This window comes from Acanthochromis polyacanthus, chromosome 12, assembly GCF_021347895.1.
Source record: "Acanthochromis polyacanthus isolate Apoly-LR-REF ecotype Palm Island chromosome 12, KAUST_Apoly_ChrSc, whole genome shotgun sequence".
NCBI classification, from domain to species: Eukaryota; Metazoa; Chordata; class Actinopteri; family Pomacentridae; genus Acanthochromis; species Acanthochromis polyacanthus.
In genome coordinates, this window is record NC_067124.1 from 8,270,710 (window position 1) to 8,276,643 (window position 5,934).

The following is a 5,934-nucleotide window of genomic DNA, read 5'->3' on the forward strand; positions in this document are numbered from 1 at the left end:
CGATATATATATAATGAAACTTGATATATATATAATGAAACTTGATATATATATATATAATGAAACTTGATATATATATAATGAAACTTGATATATATATAATGAAACTTGATATATATATATATATATATATATATATCGACTTTCATTATATATATATCAACTTTCATTATATATATATATCAAGTTTCATTATATATATATCGACTTTCATTATATATATATCAACTTTCATTATATATATATCGACTTTCATTATATATATATCAACTTTCATTATATATATATCAAGTTTCATTATATATATATATCGACTTTCATTATATATATATATATATATATCAACTTTCATTATATATATATCAAATCTTTTTTTCCTACCGAGCCCCGGAAGGGACATGTCCGTATGGCGAAGCGACAATGAAGGACACTCACCCGGACGAGAATTTTATTGAGTTTTATTTTGAAATCGGCCTGAAATACACAGACATTCAAGCAGTGCGATGCGCTAAGAGTCTGCCATGCAGACCAGCGATCCTGATAATGGTAAGTTTTATTTCTCCAACATCCTGCTGTTATCCTACTATGAATACGCTAGCTACAACAGTCCCACATCAGTATTATGAACGTTCCGCCAGCTAACGCGGTCCGGACACCGGATCACTGATTAGAGGTTGGCGTTGAACTATTGTTTGCCAGCCAGTTAGCCGCTGGTAAGCTAACAAGCTATGAAACAACTCCTTATAAAACCGGAGGAAAGCAGCAGCAATATTTCAGTCCAAGACCTGTATTCAGAACCTCCCACGCTGTTACACAATGACCCATTAATCATATTACTGAACTATATGGTTATCATTGAAATTTTCCTTGAAGAACCAGTGAACTCTTTGCGAACACATTTTAATTTATGTGTTGATTATGTTTCGTATCAGTAATACAAGTCTAAAAAACTGATTCAAATGATCAAGTTAACACAATGAAGTAAAGAGTACTGGTAATCTGCAGCTATTTTCATAATTTCAAGGTAAAATTCTGATGTGTGATTTTCTAGCTTTGCAGATGTGGAAATCCAATGCACTGATTTCTTATACACAGATGCTTTTGGTGTTTTTTGTTGTAAAATAAAACAAGGCATTTATCACTGTTGGAAATTATTACAGGTATTATTTGTAACACTTTCTAACATTGTATGGACAAAGCAATAAATCAGTTAATGGATAAAATCATTTGTATTACAGATGCTATCAACAGCATGTCTTGTTCATTTTATTTAGTTGTCGGCCTTGGATGATGAGGTCCAGTTACCAGGAGCACTAGTCTGCAGCTTACTGGTTCCGTCCTGCAGCTCCTCCACGCCGTCCTCCTCTCTACAGACCAAATCAAGTAAGATCTGTTTAGACTATGCAGACATCAACATGATCAGTATGTTATCTTTTGACCCATCCTAAAATCACAAAATAGAACATTTACTTTAAGTTAACTGTGTTTATGAAAATAGAAAATAATTACTGACAACTAGTACTTTTTGGTGCTTTTATGCAGGAAAAGGGAACCAGGAAGCTGCTTTGGATCCTCTGCAGTATCTGGAGAGGTCAGAGGAACGGTTCTTGGAACAGATCGGAAGACACCAAGACGTGACCTCTGCCATTCTCCAGAACATCCAGAAGATGAATGAAAACCTTGGTTGCACTGATGGGACGCATGGCGTCGGTGCTGGAGCAACTGTCCCAGAATTAAACTGCATTGTTGACTATTGGCTTTTCTAGAAAATAAATCTTTTTTAGTACTTCACCTGTTTTGTATTTTACTCATGCACTTTGGGTGAATAAACAGAAATTTGTGATGAGAGATGCAAATTTTGTCTATAATCTACAGAGACTTTATTCAGTGTTCAGTGCACACTTTTGTTACACACATTTTGACAGATAAGCAGTTGTGCTTTTCAAGCAGATTTTAGTCAGAAACATCAGTAGCATATGTTTTTTTTACTGTTACACCAATCTAGGTAGATAAACTGCACTACTGCAGCAGACATATTATTGAAATGTGCTTCTATTATGTGTCTACATACACTGCTCACAAATAGTTATTCAACTTTTGGGTGAAATTGATGGAAAATATAAAAAGTGCATGCTTTAGTGATATATCATAAAAATAGGGTATTTAACTAGAAACATGCAATAGTGATTTCCTCATCTCAAAAAAATTTATTGAATCAAAAGCTAACAACAGTGGAGGGTATGTCACAATAAAAATGTCTCAGTTTGGACAGAACAGCAGCCTTCAGCTGAAATCCAGTACAATTGTGTCCCACCAGTGGCGTGATCATGGATGTGTCCAGGCAGCAGCTGACCTCTGCCTCGTAATTAGCCTTAAGACCAGCTATAAAGATAAACATAGATATTATCATTATCATCAACATATGGTGCATGTGTTTAACCTTTAAGCTATGTAGGGATGCAAATGTAGTCGAAGCTAAGTAGCTAAGCTAATGCTAACACGTTCAGTGTTCAGAATCAAAACATCTCTAAAAATTACCTGTTTTCTCAAACGTAGTCGCCGTTCCCTGTGACAACCATGAAGACAGATAGATAATCACAGCAGAGCTCATCTGAAGAGCAAATGTCCAATAAGGTTCCTGTTTTTGTTTGCCATGTCCTTCCAGGGCTCAGTAGGAAAAAGTCTGAATATATGGAATGAAACTTTGAATAGATGGAATGAAAATCTGAACATTCTATATTCCGACTTTCATTATATATATATCTCAACTTTCATTATATATATATCAACTTTCATTATATATATATCAAGTTTCATTATATATATATCAAGTTTCATTATATATATATCAAGTTTCATTATATATATATCGACTTTCATTATATATATATCAAGTTTCATTATATATATATATCAAGTTTCATTATATATATATCGACTTTCATTATATATATATCAAGTTTCATTATATATATATATCAAGTTTCATTATATATATATCGACTTTCATTATATATATATCAAGTTTCATTATATATATATCAAGTTTCATTATATATATATCGACTTTCATTATATATATATCAAGTTTCATTATATATATCGACTTTCATTATATATATATATATCAAGTTTCATTATATATATATCGACTTTCATTATATATATCAACTTTCATTATATATATATCAAGTTTCATTATATATATATCGACTTTCATTATATATATAATTTCCTAAACGGCATGCCACATATATATATATATATATATATATATATATACACTGTCTTATACTGTAAGACAAACAAAAAATAAATAAAGCTGACCACTTCTCCAGATTCAAACATTGGATAAAAACATTCTCAAAGGGTTCTTTCAATTCTGTAGTTGAGAGGTCTAAATCTGTCCCTTCAGGAGAAAAAAAATGGCTCTATGGAGTGTTATAGTCTTCCTCTGATCTAATAAAATCTTCAGGTCACCTCTATTTCCATCTGTCACATTTTTCACCATGTGTGATAAATAGCACCACTCTGAAACTTTTAGCAGTGAATCTTCATATCCCAGTAATAAAAATTTCAAAATATTGAATTGGTGTTCTGGCTCCTTCATATAGAAAATCTATGTCAAATTGGGGCCGGAAAGTGCCCTCGAGCAGCATTTTTGCCATATAACATATATTATTTTGAAGTATCAAATGTGTCATATTGCACCTCAGGTATATCAGCAGATGTTATTAAACCACACTTATTACCTGTTGAGGCCAACACACCCAGTCTAGGGACACCACAACTATTTATACTGATGTTGTACTTTAAGGGGAGGGTTTGGTACAAGTTCTGAAAATCTCTACCTCAGTCTAATAACTCTCTGCTCTTCTGTGTCTGCATGTCGTCTGACACTAAAAAAAAAAAAAAAAGCAAAAATTCCCCATTCATTCAAGTCAACTCACTGCTCTTATCATGCATGCATGTATATGCCAGGCTGAATTGATGAAACAGTTTTAAATATGTGTCCTTTGGCTAATATTAGACAAAAAGAATCTGATATGATGCAAATTTTTTCATCCATGAAAACTTCTCTTCTTCTTTGCTGGCACTGGTCAGTGACTCCGCATATGACAAGCTATAGATGTCTGTTTTCACAAAGGAATTTTGAAGCTTTATCTTTTATCTTTAGAATTTCGAAGCTTTATCTACTTTTCTTTAGGTGTAAGTTTTTCTTCAAAAAAAAAACAAAAAAACAAACAAAAAAAAAACCCTGGAACAACTAGCCGGCCTTGTCGTGGCTCCAGGGCTTCATGGGAATGTTTCCAAAACTAACAGGCTAGTGTCAGTGAGTGCAGTATTTCAAACTATCTCCATATAGGCTTCGATGGAGTGTTGCAACCATCTTATCATATATAAACAACAAAAAACCTGTATCCTCTAAGGGCCTATGACACTTTCTTTGCACTAAATCTGGCAAAAAATGATGGCCGAGGGCATTTTAGGCCTCCTTTTGGCCTAAATTTTCAATATGAAGGTGTCAGAACACCAATTCAATATTTTGAAGTTTTGACAACTAGTACACAAAGATTCCTTGCAAAAAGTTTCAGAGTGGTGCTATTTATCACACATGGTGAAAAATGTGGTTGTATTTCATGAAATTTCAGATTCGCCCCTAATTAAAGTCGGTCCTGCAGCCACACTATACAGCTGAGTACTTCAACAGTGGTTTTAGCATGTCAGTAAAGACCCATACGAAAGAAAGAAATGCTGTTTTAATAATTTTTTTTTAGATTAAAATGGCATACAGAGGCATTTCAAACATGGGCGAAATTAAGATTTTCGTTTTTTTTTTTCAGGAATTCTACCCTCCATAAAATTTTTCACACTCAGACTAGGGCTAAAAACATGATTGTTTTGCAACTAGCCGTGAAAAATGAAATGTTCCTGTGAATTTCATGCTTCTAGCTTGCACATTTCAAGAATTATGGACCTCTGAAGTATGTACCTGAATGACGGCTATCAGATTTAGGCCGAAACCTACCCCCTTATAATTGGGTGTAAAAGCAAAATGTGTACACATATGACCAAAAACCTGTTTGCTATCTTCTTTTGGGACCTGATGGCACACTGAAACTGAATATAATGCAAATCAGAAATGTTGCTGCTGGAGCCATTTTTTGACTTGAGATGGAATGACCCTTTTGTATCTTTAAATAGTACTTACCAGTGTATCAGCAAGATCAAACTCGGAGGAACTTTTTATGACAATCTCTGAGTCTGAATCAGACATGTCTGACACTGCTCCAACTGCAAAAAGATGAAAACAAATCAAGCTGGCTTAAAAAAATTATAACATTTAATTTTTTTATAAACTAAACCCCTGAGCAGCAAAACCACACACACAAACATCATAGCTTACCTTCTCCAAAGTCCTTTTTCAGGCAGATAAAAAAAAGTGATCCGTTGATATGGCTTGGCTATTTCTGCCTTATATTTCTCAAGGGTAAATGGTGTTTGTGTCCCAGGAATATTAATAACTTCTGTGCCATCCGGATACAGAAGGAGGAAAGGTCCGTCATCCACATCTTTGTTGAAGTCCCTAAATTTTTTTACAGCCTGATTAAGCAGACTTGCAGCAGTGATGTCAGAGTCTGTGGTTAGGGAAACAGTTTTACCATGCTGTGGCTTAATTACACCCTTCTGAATGGTCATCAAGCCAACAGTGATCTGGAAGAGAAGTCACAGTCTGATTGATGTATAATGAGGATAAAATCTTACTACTATGTGGACAGGTAATGAGCAATGTTAAAAAAAACACATATAATAAAAACAATGTGAACTGAACAAAAAAAAATAACTTGCTATGTTACTAGTACATCCAAATTGACCAAGAGCAAATTCCAAATATTTTCAAAGTACAGTGATGCAAACTTTTACCTCTAAACC

The 5,934-nt window shown here is 33.8% G+C and overlaps 2 long non-coding RNA genes across 2 annotated transcripts; one reads left to right on the forward strand and one right to left on the reverse strand.

Moving 5' to 3' along the window:
* Positions 1–434: 434 nt before the first annotated feature.
* LOC127536549 (uncharacterized) lies at positions 435–1,848 on the forward strand. Its single transcript, XR_007945575.1, has 3 exons — positions 435–546; positions 1,275–1,383; positions 1,543–1,848. It is a non-coding gene; the product is annotated as an uncharacterized LOC127536549 (long non-coding RNA).
* Positions 443–2,831, reverse strand: LOC127536558 (uncharacterized). Its single transcript, XR_007945593.1, has 3 exons — positions 2,539–2,831; positions 1,523–2,382; positions 443–1,367 (listed from the first exon to the last, which is right to left on the reverse strand). It is a non-coding gene; the product is annotated as an uncharacterized LOC127536558 (long non-coding RNA).
* Positions 2,832–5,934: the final 3,103 nt, after the last annotated feature.